The sequence below is a fragment of the Xenopus tropicalis genome, chromosome 7, assembly GCF_000004195.4.
Source record: "Xenopus tropicalis strain Nigerian chromosome 7, UCB_Xtro_10.0, whole genome shotgun sequence".
NCBI classification, from domain to species: domain Eukaryota; kingdom Metazoa; phylum Chordata; class Amphibia; order Anura; family Pipidae; genus Xenopus; species Xenopus tropicalis.
In genome coordinates this window covers 84,801,628-84,820,801 of record NC_030683.2, presented here as the reverse complement: position 1 = coordinate 84,820,801, position 19,174 = coordinate 84,801,628, and the positions used below count along the sequence as shown (strand labels likewise).

The 19,174-nt window shown below is 38.5% G+C and overlaps 1 pseudogene; it reads right to left on the bottom strand.

Annotated features, from left to right (window-relative positions):
- Positions 1-4,524: 4,524 nt before the first annotated feature.
- The window catches only part of LOC100497939, an 82,222-nt pseudogene continuing 67,572 nt past the window's right edge, over positions 4,525-19,174 (bottom strand).

Genomic DNA, 19,174 nt, shown 5'->3' with positions numbered 1-19,174 from the left:
TGTTTTTTCTACAGCACTGTGTCACTTTGGATTTTGTAAACTACAAGCCACTTTTCTGCGATGTTAATATAAATTATTATAAATTATTGTATTAACAATATATTAACAATATATTAATAATAGTTAATGGACACTATTATATCACTTGACACTTTATGAATTTTGTATAAAGATTTTACACTCATATTTATGTAGTTAATCACTTGTGTATATTGAATAATGTTAATTGATGAAGCTGTGTATGCTAATTAACAGGGTATTTATTGCCGTCACTTCCACTTATGTGTATGCTTGACAAAGGGGTTATGTTGCCCCGAAACGTTGCATTTCCGCAATAAAGTATTTAGAGGGCTAGTCCCGCTTGTAGCTCTTGAGTGCCATTGCTTTTTTCGAATTGGACTTTTCTGGAGGGTGCCGATCCCTCCGCAGTGAGCACCGAGCGATAACTATTGAGGAGAGTGAAGGGTGTGCGTGTAAAGTCTTTCGTCTATACTTGTGGAGCATTTTCGGCTTGACCTACACAGCACCCCGGGAGATAGTACCTCCCTATCATGTCCTTTGCGGATATAGCGGCTACGACGGATCGGAAAGCAGAAACCTTTGGCTTTACAGAAACAGAACGAAAACGTATCTTACATGCGGTACAAGACTTACCAACGGCTTCCGCACCGACTGACACCGAGGTCCTTCGCAAATTGGAACAGTTAAAGCGTCGCAATGTCGCGTGGACATTACATTCGTCTGCACTGGCTGAGTATGCTAGGGCCCAGAGAATACCGCGAGGTCTTAGGATTGGGCTACAGCCAGCACTGTTCAGAGAGGACCAGGAGTTCGTATCTAAGTGGCGATGCATTCTAAATCGTTGCAGTCTTGATTTGATTGCGCTTACCCTGCAACAATTACAGCTAAAAAGTAAGGAGTTGAAACAACAGATCCACTCCACGGAGGAGGAGTATAAGGCGGCAAGTGGGGCTAACATCGGCAACTCGTTACAGGAATTGGAACAGAAAATGGAACAGCTGCAGCAGGAGATTTTGCAAACAAAATTGCGTAAGTTTAAGAGGGATACAATGGATTACGAAAAGGATGAAGTCTATACCTGGAAGGAGACAAGACGAGTATATCGTAAACAGCATTTTTCCTCCTCAGCTGCACTGGATAAGTCATTAGCGCGCTCCTCTGGATCAGAATACACTTCGCCCACCTCTTCTCAAAGTTCTGCGGTTTCTTTTTTAGCACCAAGAAAACTCAGAGGAAACGAAAAATACGGAGAGGTCGTGGTAGGCACTCCAGTAACATCAACGGTCAGAAGCCGGGGGATACGCCGACATCGCAGGTAACAACTATAGTAAACCTGTCTGCATATGAACTTTCAAAGGATGAACTTTCTGTGCTTAGTAAGGGTTTAAACTTTGTGCCAACTTGTGTATCTAAACCTTTTTCTTTTACTATTGATATGTATAAATTCATTCGTTCGCTTAAATTACAAGCTTATTTTTCAAGTAAAGAAAGTACTATGAGATCGGATAAATTTATGGTGTCATTAAAAAGTAAATTGGGTAAAAAAAGTTCATTTGTTCCACCTGGTACCTTTACTGCTATCGATACCTTTGAGGCAGTGGTTATGTTGGAAGTTAATAAAAGCTTCCAGAGCAAAGATGCGTTTTCTAAAATAAGAACGTCGAATATAACTAATGTTGAAAGAGATGCTTTAAAATCATTACAACAGAACATGACCATTGTTGTCACTAAGGCCGATAAAGGTGGAGGTACCGTGGTTTTGAATAGAACCGATTATGAGGAGGAAGCTGCACGGCAGTTAAATAATGCTTTACATTATAGGAAGCTGGATGGTGACCCTACATTCAAATTTAAAAATGAGTTAAATATCTTTTTGAATTCTGCAGTGATGGAGGGAGTTATTACAGAAGAAATTTATCAATTAATTTTTTCACAGTATCCAAAAGTGCCTAGCATTTACTTTTTACCAAAAATTCATAAAAGTTTAGATTGCCCACCAGGTAGACCAATTGTCTCTAATGTAGGATCTTTATGGCAGTCACCGGCGATTTATGTGGACATTTTTTTGCAGGAGATACTTCCCTCCCTAAAACCTGCTTTGGTTGACACTACTGACTTTTTAAATAGGCTAAATGAGGTCATTATGCCAGTTGGGGATTTTTTTCTCTGTTCATTGGATGTGAAGGATCTTTTTACTTCTATTCCGCATGAAGAAGGAATTGAATGTATTCGGCAATATTTAAGTGAAACTAAAATGCACAGTTTTAAAGTGAACTTTATTTGTGAATTGTTGGAAATGGTTTTAACCCGAAATTATTTCAGATTTAATACAGAGTATTTTTTGCAGGTGCAGGGTTGCGCCATGGGTGCTAACATGGCACCTGCATATGCTAATGTGTTTATGGATAATTTTGAAAAAACACATATTTTTTCTAATAATTCCTATCAGCCTTTTATACATAGTTACATGCGCTATGTGGATGATACCTTCTTTTTCTGGACTGGTACATTAGATCTTTTAAATGAATTTCTGTTCCATCTGAATACTGTTCACTCTACCATCAAATTTACCCTGGAGGTAGACCGGACTGAGATGCATTTTTTGGATGTGATGGTAACGGTTTCTGGTTCTAGTTTTGTTACTTCAGTTTACAGTAAACCTACAGATAAGAATAATTTGTTACGACCATCCAGTTTCCATCCACAAGGGCTATTTAAAGGTTTGCCTAAGAGTCAATTAATGCGCATTAAGCGCATTACATCTACCCCAGAACTATACGACGAGGAGTCGTTAAAGATAGTTGAGAAATTTGTGGATAAGGGATACGGTCCGAATACGTTAATGGAAATTAGAAATGAAGTAAAATTGATCCCAAGAGCAGAGGCCTTAAAAAGAAAGAAGAAAATGGTGAACACGGTTAAGCGAATCCCTTTTATTACTTCCTACGATATAAATGCGAAAAAAAGAATGAACATCATTTTAAAACATTGGGGAATTTTGGCGACTGATCCCAAATATGGCCATTTGTTTAAATTGCCACCTGTTTTTTCTTACAGAAGGGGTAAAAACATTGGGGAGAGTATTAAGCATAGATCAGATTTGAAGCAGAGACCCCTTACTGATAACATCAATGGTACATATCCATGTAGAAACTGTAGCCACTGTAGTGGTATTATCCCTGGGATTTTTGTCACACATCCGCTGCATGGCACTAGATACAAGGTAGGAGGCTTCTTTACCTGTGATACAAAGGATGTTATTTATTGTATTAAGTGTCCATGCGGTTTAGTGTATGTTGGACAAACTACTAGATCTATTAAAGTCAGACTCAATGAGCATAAATCTGTGATCCGTAACTATCAACCACAATCCCCCCAGAAAATTAAGACTAATGAAAAAGGCAAGGAAATAGAGAAAAAAAGAGAGACATTGCTTGCTAAGCACTTTTTTACACATGGACATCAGGTGTCACAAGTCAGATGGCAGATTTTAGAAAAAGTGATTATTAGACAGGGACAAGAAAAAAAGAAAATACTGTCACAAAGAGAATGCTATTGGATCTGGCGTTTACAATCGCGCCAGCCAAAGGGGTTAAATGAGGAATTTAATATGTCCTGTTTTCTATGAATACCTGCATAGCAGATTAATAGTCGGTTTTATATTTCTATTTCAGATAAATAAACCCCTTTGGTATTTAGCAGGGATAGATACATTGTCTCTGTCTGCTGCGAGTAGGGTAAGATACTTTTTCTGATACATTTTTACAAATAGCTGTTTCTGATATTCTTTGAATGTTTTTAACTTAGTAATCATTTTTAATTTGGTAACACTGTTTTATATTTTAGTATCCGGTGGGACCTGTTTTTTCTACAGCACTGTGTCACTTTGGATTTTGTAAACTACAAGCCACTTTTCTGCGATGTTAATATAAATTATTATAAATTATTGTATTAACAATATATTAACAATATATTGATAATAGTTAATGGACACTATTATATCACTTGACACTTTATGAATTTTGTATAAAGATTTTACACTCATATTTATGTAGTTAATCACTTGTGTATATTGAATAATGTTAATTGATGAAGCTGTGTATGCTAATTAACAGGGTATTTATTGCCGTCACTTCCACTTATGTGTATGCTTGACAAAGGGGTTATGTTGCCCCGAAACGTTGCATTTCCGCAATAAAGTATTTAGAGGGCTAGTCCCGCTTGTAGCTCTTGAGTGCCATTGCTTTTTTCGAAGTGAAATAGAAGACAATAATGCATTTAGCTTCCCCTTGAAAATGTGTCAAGGACAGGCTGTTAATGGTTATTAGCAGCTTAAACCTGCAGTGCTTTGTGTCAGTCTAAAAAAGTCACATACAGTTTTATAAGAAAAAATTAAACTATTGTTTAATGCCAAAAAACTAAAAAATTTGAACTTTTTTCAAAAATCCTTAGTAAATGGGCCCCCTAATATAACATTTATTCACATTTAATTCTGCAGCAGAGTTATCTTTTGAGAGACATTTTATATGTAAGAGGCCATGGTACATAATTTACATTAAGGCATGCTATGGGTCAATGCATATTTACAGTAGTGTTGATTACCAGGTCACAGGAACAACTAATGCAATGCTATGTGATAAAGATTTAACAAATGCACCCATGTCAGGCACAGGTTAAGTATCCCAGGATATGGGCACCTTCATAATTAATATAATTGTTCTTATAAACTTATTGGTAACAAAAAACCCAAATACACTGAACAATGTAAACAATGTAAACAATATTATATGCATAGCCCACAGGGTATGTAAACAGGATTATGGCTGTAGATACATTACAATTAGTTTGGTATATATGGAAAAAAAACAAGATAATGCTATGGCTTGTATTACTCTCTAAATATAGGATAAGACTATTGTAGCTGTCTCTGTATGGCAGCAAAGAGATCTGGACATTATTCATATACCTAAATCTTACTTCTTAAATTTGCATTATTTTCCACAATTGAAGAGAGAGGGAGAGAGGGAGATGGAGAGAGGGAGATGAGTTCTGGTGTTCATGCATAAGACATTATGCACAAAAAGCACACAGAGGCCTTCACCTTGTAGCTCATTATTTCCATCAATCTTTAATGAATATTTAGGCACCATAATTTGCCCTTCTGGCAGTGACAAATACAATGCTTTGTGATACAGAAGAGAAAATTGCAATTGGAAATAAACACAACATCAAAACGATGCACGTGTTGGTGCTTTTATTTTCTATATATCTCAACTAGAAATAGCAGATCTGTTATGTGACATTGACGTGCTTTAGCAATACCAACTACCTTAATCCTTTTGGGATCCCAAATGCAGTCTTCCTCCAACTGACTTTGAACCATACCACAAGATGCAGGCACCCAGGCAGTATCATAGCCATGATCATGCCATATTTTCTGTAAGGGATGCCCCTGGTAGTTAATCATTTTCACCTTGCCTACATTCACTCTGAGTTTTAAAACAACCTGCTTAGACTTATCCTCAAGAGGGTAACGTGCTGCTTTGTCTATATCTCTGCTAACATAGACCCCTCTTCCTAACATGCCATCTGCCGATTGCTCAAATCCGTGCTTTATGATTTGTTTTGCTGCCACAAGAGTTGTGCCGTGGTACATGGCATAAATGTTCCCATCATGTGGCTGGTCATTACTCTGAAGAATACATTCTTGAAAATATGGCAGGTGCTCTTCTCTCCAAATTTTTTCTCCAAAATAAGCCATTTTCACTACAAACAAAAATAAATATTTTTTATGAACTTTTCTAAATGATCTATAAGCATTATGTAAACTTTTTTTATTAGGGCAAAACATTGTCTTATTTCTTAATGTTGCCAACCCTTTCCATCATTTATCCAGCTTACAGTGCATTTTGTACTCCCTGACCTGTGCCAGGGAAATATCTACTCGCCCTCAATGAGAAAAGCTTCTATTCTTGTCCTGCCAAGCTGTAATAATTCAAACCATCCCCATTTTGTCCAGTCCTGCTATGTACCAATGCATATTCCTGTTCCAATAATAGCAACCAAAGGAAATGAAATGATAATGTTGTTAGTGAACACCTGTGTCCTTTTGCCACCTCTCTGGAGGTCCTCCTGAATGGGTTCAATTAAGTGACCATGTGTATTATAGGAGACCATTCTGTGTTTTTTAACCTGCACATCGGAAGACTCAAAGACCCAATGAGGACAACCTACTATATTAACAGCAGTCCTACAATATTATGGCACCCTTGGGAGTATAGTATTCTTATCACTACATATAAAAACTAAAATATTAATGTTGTCATTTCTGTTGTATAAAGGAGTAGTTCACTTTAAAAATGAACTTGTAGCATGAAGTAGTTAGCAGTATTTTAAGGCAATAAAAACATTTTGTATTCTACAACACATGGAATAAGTAACTGTTAGCTATTTGCTAAGGCTTACTTACCCTAATAACAAGGCAGTTTGGAAAACAGAATGAAAGATAGATAGGATAAAGCCTGAGAAATATATATGTAACAAAAAAATAAGAATAACAATAAAAAAAAAAAATGTAAATCCATTTTGGTTGCCTGGTCAGTAACTTCAACAGCCAAATTATAAATGCAATCTGGAAAAATACATAATAAATAATAAATAAATAAATAAATACATATAAAATGTTATATTACATACATAAAAATAAATTGCGGATTCAAAAGTTGCTTAGAAAAGGTCCATCCATAACTTAATAAAAGTACATTTAATGGTTACCCAACCACTTTAATGCCAAGGGGGCACCTAAATATTGTAGATGCAAATAGTATTATGAAAAAATGTACTGTAATGCATAGCAAAATTAGTTACAGCTCTTTTCTGCAAAGAGAATTCAAAGATTCCAACACTGTGACATAACGAAAAAAGGTAAGCTTACTTCTTGTAGCAATGTATTATTACCTTACCGTGTGTTTATGGGAAAAAAAAAATATATTTATCAAGAGTTTGTTGCCCACTGTAGCAGGCAAGGAAGTCTTTCTTTGTTGGAGGAATCTCCAGTCAGGATATGACTATTCCTCCATGAGCATTGCTTCCAAGATTGTTATATTAATTCTTCTCCCCAAGCCCTGCTGTTATTGACATGTTTGTCAGCTTATTCATTACATACTAATAAAAATCAAACTTAGCTAAAATACTGTCTTTAAATTGATATGAATATAATCATATGTACTAAGTGCATAGATAAAATGTGTAGATGCACTGATATGCCTTACAAACACAGAGTTCTTTTTTTGCTTGCTGGAGTAGCCTGGCCCAATGGTGAAGTATTCTAACTACCCTACAAAAAATGTGGCAGAAAAAATAAATTACATTTAATTAGGGTTCATCTACTTTAAATCTATCTAAATCTAAATTTGCAGCAACCATCCTGTAATTACTTCTAGAAACTCCCTTCTAAAATGCTCACATTTAGAAGTTCTGTATTTACAGTGTCGGACTGGCCACAGGGATACCAGGAAAATTCCCGGTGGGCCCAGGTGTCAGTGGGCCCTCCTGCTTCAACCATTTGGCCTTATTCATGGACATTAATTATTTTTCTATGGGAATAAAACAACTAAATATAGAGAAGAATAGATTAAAGTTTACAAAGATAAAAAAAACTATGAAAAGATAGAGACTGAGTAAGAAGTGGATGAAAAATAGTTTGGAGAGTGGGCCCATGTTCTAAGGTTTTCTGGTGGGCCCCTGGGGTCCCAGTCCGACACTGTATATTTACCAGTGATCTGCTTAATCTAAGACTCAAAAGCAACATTTACTGTTATTAACACAAATACAAAGACAATAAACCACAACTTCTACCTAGCAGGGGCCTCTAACTGTATTTTTTTCAACCCGAACAGGTAAAAAAAATAAAGTAAGCAATATATTATTCTTTTCTTATCCGGAATGATATCTGCTTCAGTTACTCCAAAAACAATGATAGCAAATATTTCATTTTAAGTAATCTAGTGAGTATGAGATTGGCTTCTTACCAGTGCAGCAGCATCCCTCAGATGTTTTACTTCTGGATAGGTTCTGGTTTTTATACATCTGTAGTAGGACGCTTTCAGTTTCTGTTACAGAAAACTTTTTTAAGAGAGGAAGTGTTTGTCTTATTGCTGATACGGCCAAGAATGGTTATACTGTAATACCTTCTTACACCTGTCAGTTTCAGCTAACACCTAACTGAACAAGTTCAATGGAACCATTGTGATTGGATGTCTGTGACTCTACTACCATCAAGAGTTTAAATACCGGGGAATTCCCTACCAGTCATTTGAACTGAAGAAGCCACACGGATGAGTGGTGAAACGTTTTCAAGAAAAACTAAGAAAAGTCCAGTTGTTTTAGACTTAATTCTACTAGATACTGTATATCATGACCTGGATGAATGAGAATCTTCATAGACATATGGTTATACTGTAATGTGTTATTGCTGTTTTTTAACCATCGTTGAGGTTGAATTACTGTATATTGTTGAATTAGATAATATGAGCACTATATGCTATAATAAAACATGTTTTTTATCAAACAGCCATCTTCACTTAAGTATCTGACATAATTTTGTAATGGCCTGTTAAAAAATATATATTTTTCACTATCTTACTAACTTTATTTTTTATAATTTTTCCCGCTGCATATACTCTTTGGTTCTTTTGTGTTCTGCATCTCATCTGTGGCTTTAACTGTAATCTCCTCTCTATGTCACTTTGTATCTTAAGGTGGCCATACACGCACCGATATTATCGTACGAAACCTCGTTTCGTACGATAATCGGTGCGTGTATGGCATGTCGGCGAGTCGACCGATATCGCAGGATCGCCGATCGGACAAGTTTGAAAATTTTGATCGGGCGCCATAGAAGGCGCCTGACCAAAATTCTCCCTTCAGAGCTGAATCGGCAGAAGGAGGTAGAAATCCTATTGTTTCTACCTCCTTACCTGCCAATTCAGCCCTGAATGGTGTGTGGCGGATCTTACGATGTTTCGTGCGACCGATGGTCGTACGAAACATCGTCGGATCGCCACGTGTATGGCCACCTTTACACTCCTTACAATTCAGAGTATTTACTCGTAACAAGTTATCTGATACATTGTTTCTTTGCACTTGATACTTGTTTCTTATCCCCTGGTATCGCTCTCTATAATTGTTGTTTTGGTTTGATCACAATACCCACTTCTGCACAGTGCAGTTGAAATACACATTCTATGCTAATTAACATTTCACACCCGATTTGTATTCGACAGCGTGAAACTGTGACGTCACACCCCAGTGTTGTCTGTTTTTTCCCGCCAGTCAGTGTATTTAATGTTAGCTTTCACAGTGTGGTTTAACTTTGAGAAAGGCTGAGGTGTTCAGCCGAAACGTCAGTTCACTGATTTACCATTAAAAGTTTTTTATTTTTGTACTTAAGTCCTGTGAGTGCGGCTTCTTTTCCCAATTCGTGTTCATTCTAATTTTGAGGATTGCACCCAGGCCAAGCTGTGGATTATACGTGAGTGCCAGTATTTCATTTTGTTTTTAAAAAATATATATATATATATTTTTGCCTGAATGTAATGTCTCCAGTTAAAGTATATCTTTTATAACCTCCTTTCATACCTTTTTTCACTCAAGGGATTTTAGCTCTCTATAACAGTAAATAATAGAATATAGCAAGGGGCCAATCAGGTATCTTGAATATAGAAAACTGTCCCTGTGCCAAATGGTTGGATATTGTCAGTTTTGTCTATTCATATGAATGGCTAAACAGTCCTGATCCATTTACTGGTTGCTGGCCCAAATGATTGGCAGAACAAAATGGGAGACGGCTCCAGCCCATCTTCCTTAGAAATCTACAGGTATTCTATTGTAATGTTGCTGGACTGCAACACCCAGGAATATAGAGTAAAGTGTGAACACTTGCAAGGAGATGTAGTTATAGAACCTCAGGGATGTATTTTAATTCAACAATAAATACATCCTATGGTACCTAGAGAACTTAGTTTAGCTCTAGCCAGGTCACTTTTTATGATTTTTTCAGACTCACTCATGGATTGGAGAAAAGCTGATGTAATTGCAATATTTAAAAAAAGGGGGGGTGGGGTAACAAAATGCCTGGCAATTACAGGTCTGTTATTATAACATGTGTTGTGGAATGTTATTTAAAAGGTTTGTTAAGGGATCTCATTTAAAATTATGTTCTGGAAAATGGCATAAAAAGTAATAATCAGCATAGCAGCTTAAAGGGAAACTATACCCCTGAACAATGTATGTCTCTATAAAATATGTAAAACCCTGAAACAATTTTCATATAAATATACTTTTTTAGTAGTGTGTGCTATTAGGTACTCCCAAATAGAAAACTTCCGTTTTAAGAATTATGAGACACCTCCTGGGATCATAGGATTCACGGTGCACACAAACAAGCCAAGGCACACATACTGCTAGGCCCCATCAGCCAATTAATGGACAGAGTTCTGCCTCTTGCTTCCACACTTCTTCCTTGTTAAGTGTTTGTTAAGTATTCATTTTGGGGGTATAGTTTTCCTTTAAGGAACAGATCATGTCAAACAAATTAACTTTAAAAAAAATAGCTTTTTATGATGAAGTAGAAACTTGGACAGTGATCCCAGGCCCAAAGTCAGATACAAAACAGGCCCTGACATTTCAAGTCCAAACAGCCCCCACCAACCCACTAAATAGAGACTGTCTATGGCATCTTACAGCAGCATTTTCCAGAATCCACAGAGTGCTAGTCCAGGCCTGGTGTGATCTGCTTAGATTTAGCCACGTCTTTTAAAACAGTGCCAAATAAAAGTTTGCTTTTTAAACTAAAGTTTGTTGATATTAGCAATACTGTTTGCACATGAATAGAAAATTGACATAAGAATAGTCTACAGTGGGGGTTGTCAATGGAGTGTTCCCTACTTGGAGTAAGGTTCTTAATTGTATCCCAAAGAGTTATGTATTGGGTCCATTTTATTTAATTTGTTTGTTAATAACTTGGGGGAGGGCATTGAAAGTAATCAGTGTTTGCAGACGCAGGCCAATTAATTCCATCCAGGATGTTGCAAAATTGCAGCAAGATTGGAAACAATGGTAATCTGGGTGGTTAAGTAGCAGATGAGATTCAATGCTAATAAATGTATGGTTTGAATTTGTCATGTAAAAATATGTAATTCATGTATTGTGTTAGACACAGCCTTGATGGAGAATGACCTTGGGGAATATTTAGATGAAAAACTTTTCAATTGGCATGAGAAAAGGCCAACAAGGCCCTGTATTATAAGGGGTATTAGGCACTGTTAAGGCCCCATCTAGAATATACAGTGTAGTTTTGGTTTCCATTCCTTAAGAAGAGTATTAATGCAATAAAGAAAGGCCAAAAGAAGATGATAAATGGAATGGAAGGTCTCAGTTATGAGGAGAGGTTGGCTAAGTTGGGGTTGTTTACCCTGAGGGTGCTTAAGAGGAGATATGATTACTTTGTATAAATAGTCAATGCCCAGCCTTTAGACCTTAAGGAGTGAAAACATTTTTGGTGAGAACAAAGGTGGCAAGAATTGATGCCCTTCATGCCCACTAGCTCTGCTATATTGTAAGTTTCTCCTCCAGGCAAGATATGATAAAATTCCTATAGGGACCCCAGAAGTATAGAAACATAAGAGGAGAATAAAGCAGCGGCTGTGGCATCAGTTCAGTATCAATGTGGAGCTCTGCACCATTTAGTGGGTGTAAAGTGACCAAAAAAGGAAGCCTGAACTGGTGAATGAGTTCCCAGCATGCCTTAACCTTGATAATATGTTAAATTATTCTGGGATTTGTAGTCCAGCAACAACTAGCAAAGTGTGGTTATGCAGTGCAGCAGGTTTTAGTGTCATTTAAAGGAAAATATTTTACTTTTGTAATAAACTTCCCTTTTGTCTCAGTTTTCTTTTTGTATAAATGAATCCAAGATATTTTTTTATGATTGTAACCAGTTTTGGAAAACATAAAAAGCCTGGAAAATCAGGTAGTTTGATTCTTTTGGACGAAGCAAATGTCTGCTGGATACTTTTACAGATATATCTGTTACCAGGAATGCTTGGAACCTGGGGTTTGCCAGATAAGGGATCTTTCTGTAATCTCCTTACCTTACGTCTGCTAAAAATCCCAAGATTCCATACCTGTACCAGTTTGTTAAACCTGGAAAATTAGATATTTTACTTCTTGATGAAGAATAAGGCAGCTGTGTATTTTCCCCTTTGACTCAGTTTTGTTTTCCCATAAGTGAAACCAAGGCATTTATCGTAAATGCAGTCAGTTTCCTTAAACAAACATAGATAAACCTAGAAAATCCAGTTGTTCACTTAATCTGGATGCTCTGCTTGTTTCAGTTTTGTTTCTCCATAAGTGAAACCAAGCACTTATTATGAATGTGCAGATAATATTCCCCAGCACTCAAATGCACAATGTATACACTAGATTTAAACATTTCTTTACCTTTTCAATTATACCAATTAGGAAGGTAAAATCAATCAAAATAGTGGGGCTGCTACCATATGCATATTTTTACATTCTTCACATCAAGATGGAATTACTAGAGAGCACTCTACAGTACAATTAAACGTTAATAAAAATAAATATGAATACAATTGCCATACACATGCTCTCTACATTGCTCTCTCCACACTAGCAATGCGGAATGCGGCCCTCCCCTGGACCCCCTCCAGTGCTGTAAAGGTAAGAGTGGGGTTCCGAGGGGGGGCGGCATCGGAGGAGCCGCCTCGGCTGCCCAGAGGGCTAAAAACTCCCCTGCCCAGGTCCCGAGCATTCTGGATAAAGGGTCCCATACCTGTACCACTTATTCATTCTCTAACTATTTCTATACCTGACTATGCAAACCCCATAAACATTCTTTAACAACATATGTAGAATTTATTTACAATCAGGAACAATGGAAGGCAGCATACCTTCTATTATGGTTTCTGTGCATAGATTTGGCTAGTTACTGGGGGTACAATTATAAATAGTATATGTGGAACAAGTCACATTGGAATAATGATGTAATTCAGATTGTTATGTAATGTTTAGCCTTGTGGTTTGGGAAAAGAAATCATAACATTATATTATAGTTCAGTAAAATAGTCCCACAGTAGATAATTGCTGGTGTTCATACAAAAGCAAAAAATTGCACAGTGCAAATTCTTCAATAAAATTCTCCATTAATCTTTAATTAATTCTTAGGCAACATATGCCCTTCTGACAGTGACAAAATAAAATGGCAGGTGATACAGAAGAGAAAAATAGAAACATTGCAAATACATTTTTTAACAAAGTGTGTGTTGGTGCTCCTATTTTATATAGATCTCAAGTAGTTGTTCTAGATGATTTGTATAATTTTGAGGTGCTTTAGCAATCCCAATTAACTTAATCCTCCTGGGATCCCAAATGCATTCTTCCTCCAACTGACTATTAACTATACCACAATATGCAGGCACCCAGGCAGTATCATAACCTTTATCCTGACATGTTTTCTGTAAGGGATGCCCTGATCAGACTTATTCCTAGGAGTATAACGTTCTGCTGTGTCAATATTTCTATTAACAGACCCCTCTTCATAACATGCCATCTTCTGATTGCTTAAGTGCATTTTTCATTATCTGTGTAGCTGCCACGAGGGTTGTGCCATGGTACATGACATAAATCTTCCCTTTACATGGCTGGGCATTACTCTAAGGAATAATTTCTTGAAAATATGGCAGGTGTTCCTCATTTCAAATTTCTTACATTATCTTCCATAATAAGACATTTTCCACTATAACAAAAATAAATATTTTACATGGGCTTTTCTCAACAAACGATAAAACACAACAGCACAGGGGAAAAAATATGAATAATTTAATTGGTAATGGAGATTATTGCCCCCTTATTTCTCTATGTGTAAGTTTTGGAAACCAGTGGCACCAATCAGTAGGCATGAGACTAAGGGGCAGATTTACTAATCCGCGAATCCGAATCCCGAAAGGGAAATAATCGTATTGGAAACGAAAATTTTGCGACTTTTTCGTCGCCATTGTGATTTTTCGTATTAGTCGCGACTTTTTCGTCACCGGTGCGACTTTATTGTATTTTACGCTACTTTTTCGTCGCCCTTGCGATTTTTTCGTATTGAGCGATAGTAAACAGTGGAAAAACCAATCCGATTTTTTCACGACGGCGACGAAAAAGTCGCAGAAAATATACGAAAAAGTGGCAAATATACCGATCATTACGAAAAAACGCATTCGGACGCCTTTGGACCGTTCGTGGATTAGTAAATCTCCCCCTAAATCAATACACCCAGGTTAAGTACATGCAATAAAGCTGTATGTAATCTGCAAGATATATGGTAAATTTCCATTGCTTCACTAACCCCTTTAATGGGCTAGGCATTATATATAATTTTTTTAGTAGGGCATAACATTGTCTTAATCCTCTGTACTGTTACCCCTGAAGCTTAAAGAATGCTCTTAGTTAATGTGTTTCTAGTGCTTTTTTAAGGCCTCGCCTACATTGGTCCAACTGAGGGACGCCATTTCTAAATTACGCCCTTGGACACAAAAAGAAAACCTACTGCATTAACAGCACTGCTGCAATATTATGGCATCCCTGGCAGTGCATATGAAAACTATACTATTAACATTAACCTGGTTTGAGCTTAAAGGGGTGGTTCAAATTAAAATCAATTTTTAATATGATGCAGTTTGGAGTATTCTTAGCTGATCTGCATTTGGATTTTATTTTTTATTATTTGTGGTTTTTGAAATATCTATATTTTCAGTACTGCCACTCTAAGTTGTGAAATGTGTATCTATTATCTAGTTGTTAAGCCTTAATTGCCCTATTAGGCAGCAGTTTGGAAATCTAAATGGCAGATAAATAGGAGAGAGCCTGTAATGGATAAGAAAAAAATAATAAATATCACAACAATCACTGTAGATGTGATTATAGCATTTTCAGTTGCAGGCTGGGAATCGGCAGAATATGTTAAAACCATGTTGAAAAAACATTATGAAGACAAACTGAAAATTTGCTTAGAATAGATCTATCTGTGACATGCTAAGGAGCTGATTTAATTAACATTACAATTTGGACCATAATTAGAATTTTGGAAGTTTTAGCACTTTATTCCAGAAACTCCAACATGCAACATAAGGAAAAAGGGGATTTTTTCATATACTGTAGCAATATAATATAGCCTTATTGATAACTTACATGATCCTTTCTGCCTACTTATGAGCATTCATTTTAGCACACTTCCTTTATGTTGTATAACATGCCTGGCGAAATATTTCGCCCATCACTACTAACCATACACTGATAACTTCTGGAAACTCCCTTCTGAAATGCTCCTATTTTAAGTTCTGTATTAACACATACTTCCCTGCGATCTGCTTAGTCCAGGAGTCGAAAGTCATTTTTATACCTATTGATTCTAACAGGACCAACTGCAAATTCTTCAGGACAAATATGAGCAAATTATTTCTTTCCTATGCAAAACGACAACAAGAATTATACATACTCCTCTGTCATTTATAAAATCCTTTGCGTTAATTTGTGCACAGAAATAATACTAACACATGATTCACAAACACTTAGACGTGCTAAATATCGCATTTGTCTGTGCGAAAATTAACACCTACTTGAAGCAGGCGGTAATTATAGAAAAGTACAGTTCATGAGCTTTTTGCAACACAATATGGACTTTGCAGTGTGATTTATTCAAGTCTGTGTTGGCCCGAGAGTGATGCAGCCTCCAGTTTACAGGGAAATGGGCATTTTCAGAATAGTAGTTTTCCGAAAGTAATGCTGTGTTTGGCTAATATGGCGTGCGTTTTTTCGCACGCGGCGACTATTTGTGCGTTGATTAGCATGCGTTCCGTCAAATACCGCACAAAAGTAGTTTTCACGACTTAACGCAAGCAGCATCATGTCTAAATTAATGCAAGTACCCTTTTAGTGAATCGTGCATTAAGACGCGAAAAATTAGACGCGATAAAATTTGTAATGCATGCTATAAATAGCGCACATTTTAACGCACTTTAGTGAATCGGTCCTACAGTTTGGTGAGCCAGATTCTTTAGGCAGAAAATACACTAGGGTTGATTCACTAAAGTTTGATAAGCGCTATTGCATGCTTTTTTTGCAATAAATTGATGCAAAAATGCGCGATTCGCTAATGTAAGTCCCATATCGCATGTGCTAAATAACACAGGACCGCAAGGCGTTAATTTTAATGCATTGCGTTAATTCTCACGCAGAAATAATACTAATGCATGATTCACAAACACTTAGACGCACTAAATATCGCATTAGTCTGTGCGAAAATTAACACCTTCCGTATTTTCCGGCGTATAAGACGACTTTTTAACCCAGAAAAATCTGGGTTAAAGTCGGGGGTCGTCTTATACGCCGGGTACTTGCTTGCAGGGTCCCCCCAGCGTCCTCTACCACCCCTCCCGCTCGCCTGATTCATCCGGCTTTAAAGGGAACGGCTTTATCCATCACCCCTCCCGCTCGCCTGCTGCTTCCTCCGGCTGCTTAGGTTGCGCCCCATGCGCGCTGACGTGATGCTATGCACAGGGCGCAACCAATAAAATTAACCGCTGACCCCTTTAAAGCGTTACAGGCTCATTGGTGGTCAGCGGTTAATTTTATTGGTTGCGCCCTGTGCATACACGTCACGTCAGCGCGCATGGGGCGCAACCTAAGCAGCCGGAGGAAGCAGCAGGCGAGCGGGAGGGGTGATGGATAAAGCCATTACGTTTAAAGCCGGATGAAGCAGCCGGACGCAGCAGGGGTGGTGGAGGACACTTGGGGGAGCTGAAGTATGTGGGGGAGGATGTTGGGGGGAGCTGAAATATATGGGGGAGGATGTTGGGGGGAGCTGAAGTATGTGGGGGAGGATGTTGGGGGGAGCTGAAGTATGTGGGGGAGGATGTTGGGGGGAGCTAAAGTATGTGGGGGAGGACGTTGGGGGGAGCTGGAGCATGTTGGGGAGGACGTTGGGGGGAGCTGGAGCATGTTGGGGAGGACGCTAGGGGGAGCTGGATGATGTTGGGAAGGATGCTAGAGGAGCTGGATGATGTTGGGGAGGACGCTAGGGGTAGCTGGATGATGTTGGGGAGGACAAGCTTTAGGACGCTGTAGGGGGGAGATTGAGAATATTTTACCTGCAAAAGTTGGGGGTCGTCTTATACGCCCAGTCGTCTTGTACGCCGGAAAATACGGTACTTGGGGCAGGCAGTAATTATAGAAAAGTACAGTTCATGAGCTTTTGGCAACACAATATGGACTTTGCAGTGTGATTTATTCAAATCTGTGTTGGCCCTAGAGTGATGCAGCCTCCAGTTTGCAGGGAAATGGTCATTTTCAGAACAGTAGCTTTCCAAAAGTAATGGTGTGTATGGCTAATATGGCGTGTGTTTTTTCGCACGCGGTGACAGTTTGTGTGCGCTGCGTTAATTAGCGTGTGTAGCGAAAATAGTCTTTGCGACTTAACGCAAACAGCATCGCGTCTAAATTAACGCAAGTATCCTTTTAGTGAATCGTGCGTTAAGACGCGAAAAATAAGATGCAATAAAATTTATGCATGCTATAAATAGCACTCGTTTAAAGGCACTTTAGTGAATCAAACCTACTGTGTCTATTGACACATGCACCTGTGGAAAAACTAAAGCTACTACAGGTATAGGACCCATTACCCAGAATGCTCGGGATTAAAATGGAGCCTATGGGAGATGGGTTTTCCGTAATTCGGAGCTTTCTGGATAATGGGTTTCCAGATAAGGGATCCCATACCTGTACCATATTAGCCAGTGTCAAAAATAAAAAAAACACAAATACAAGAGTATTGTAGAAATGATACCTATATTGGCTAACAATAACTAAGGCCCCTTCGTCAGGTAAATTTTGCCTGATGAAGGGGCCTTACAGCTCCGAAAGCTTGCAATGTATTTTTATTGTTAGCCGATATAGGTATCATTTCTATAATACTCTTGTATTTGTGTTTTTTTATTATTTATATCTTAAAGTACTCAATTTTTTTCTTTATTTACTGTGCTTTAATCAATGCATTATATATACAGCTATCTTACTGTACTGACTGTAGGAGCAGTAGAAACCGACAAATAATCCCTGTACACTACAAATTAAAAAGTTTTTTAATATATAGTTATTGTGGAGACTGTAGGATCAGTGCCAGCATTGTGTCACTGTATGCTGCCTGTGTGTGCCATACACACAGACAGCTTAGGGCAAGCAGAGTATGGCACACACAGGCAGCGTAGGGAGGGCAGAGTATGGCATACACAGGCAGCATAGGGCAGGCAGAGTATGGCACACACAGGCAGCATAGGGAGGGCAGAGTATGGCATACACAGGCAGCATAGGGCAGGCAGAGTATGGCACTGACAGGCAGCATAGGGCAGGCAGAGAATGGCACACACAGCCAGCATAGGGCATGCAGAGTATGGCACACACAGGCAGGGTAGGGCAGGGAGAGTATGGCACACACAGGCAGCATAGGGCAGGCAGAGTATGGCACACACAGGCAGCATAGGGCAACCAGAGTATGGCACACACAGGCAGCATAGGGCAGGGAGAGTATGGCACACACAGGCAGCATAGAGCAGGAAGAGTATGGCGCACACAGGCAGCATAGGGCAAGCAGAGTATGGTACACACAGGCAGGGTAGGTCAGGCAGAGTATGGCACACACAGGCAAGGTAGGGAAGGCAGAGTATGGCACACACAGGCAGGGTAGGCAAGGCAGAGTATGGTACACACAGGCAGGGTAGGGCAGGCAGAGTATAGCACACACAGGCAGGGTAGGGAAGGCAGAGTATGGCACGCACAGGCAGGGTAGGGAAGGCAAAGTATTGCACATACAGGCAGGGTAGGGAAGGGAAAGTATGGCAGGTTTTTGCTGTACTACAACCATTAATATGGGTATGGTCATGTGATAACACTGGTGTGGTTTCAAGTGGGTGTGGTTTAAAAAGGGGGAGTGGTCAACACTGGCTTCCATTATCGGCCCTCCACCACATAGGCCAGAAAAATTCCGTCCCACGGTACCACAGAAGTTGGACAGCACTGAATTAGACTATCAATA